The 1,209-nt window shown below is 36.3% G+C and overlaps 1 pseudogene; it reads left to right on the top strand.

Annotated features, from left to right (window-relative positions):
• Positions 1-574: 574 nt before the first annotated feature.
• The window catches only part of LOC104986507, a 9,577-nt pseudogene continuing 8,942 nt past the window's right edge, over positions 575-1,209 (top strand).

The following is a 1,209-nucleotide window of genomic DNA, read 5'->3' as shown; positions in this document are numbered from 1 at the left end:
ATTAGAAAAAACTATTCATAGTTCAGAAAAAAAAACCATGGGATTAGAATCCATATTTATAAGATTTATTAATGAGAGTCTTATTTTCACAATCTTCTTCTGAGAAGCGTTTATTAACTCAGCCCTAGATAACTCAATGCAGTATCCCTCAAACTTCTTTAAAACATGGGGCATTAAGATGGGGGGAAGGAGTAAGAGACATTGTACTAAGAGGTGACTTGCAGTCATTTTATGGAGAAAAGATGGAAAAGAGTGTAAAATCAAGTGCAAATGTTGTGTGACAAAGATGATGCAGTGAAGAATATAATTTGTGACTCTTGATGGCTTGAATTTCTTTCTTGATTCTCTGAGTAATCCCTGGTTCTACATTCTACAATACAGATACCATCTTATCTATTTGATCCTGGGTTTCAGTTAGGCTGTGCTCAGTGCACTTGCCTCATTACCAAACAGTATTGTTTTATTCTTGCAGATTGATGATCTTACAGCAGAGCTGGAAACTGCATCTTCAAAATGTCTGCACTTGGATGCAAAAAATCAAGTTCTTTGAGAGGAGTTATTATCTATGAAAGGAATGCAAAAGAAATGTGAAAAATTAGAGAAGAGTAAAAAGAAGTTGGAGCAAGAAATAGTGAACCTCAGAAGTCATATAGAAATGAATATGATAGGACACAGTCAAGTAGAGCAGTATAAACGTGAGATTGAAGAAAGGACGAGACAGGATCTCGTAGAGAAATTAAAGGAAGTCAACCTATGTTTGCAGGTTAATTTGTTCATCTGTCATGTGCTTGAATTCACCTCATTGTAAATTATGTTTTGGATATATACAGCTTATGTGTTTCCTCTACTTCCCTTAGAGCAGTTGGTTTGGTAGTTTTCTTGAAGGAAGGGGGCACTTGTTTCTCTCTTTAAATATTTCGGTTTCCTTAAGGATTTTTGCATCTATGTTCATCAGTGATATTTGCCTGTAGTTTTCTTTTTTGTGGCATCTTTGTCAGGTTTTGGTATTAGGGTGATGGTGGCCTCATAGAATGAGTCTGGAAGTTTACCTTCCTCTGCAATTTTCTGGAAGAGTTTGAGTAGGATAGATGGTAGCTCTTCTCTAAATTTTTGGTAGAATTCAGCTGTGAAGCCGTCTGGACTTGGGCTTTTGTTTGCTGGAAGATTTTTGATTACAGTTTCAATTTCCATGCTTGTGATGGGCCTGTT

This window comes from Bison bison, unplaced genomic scaffold, assembly GCF_000754665.1.
Source record: "Bison bison bison isolate TAMUID 2011002044 unplaced genomic scaffold, Bison_UMD1.0 scf7180017845766, whole genome shotgun sequence".
Taxonomy (NCBI): Eukaryota; Metazoa; Chordata; class Mammalia; order Artiodactyla; family Bovidae; genus Bison; species Bison bison.
Note: the sequence above shows the minus strand (reverse complement) of the source record. Positions and strands in the feature narration are given on the sequence as shown.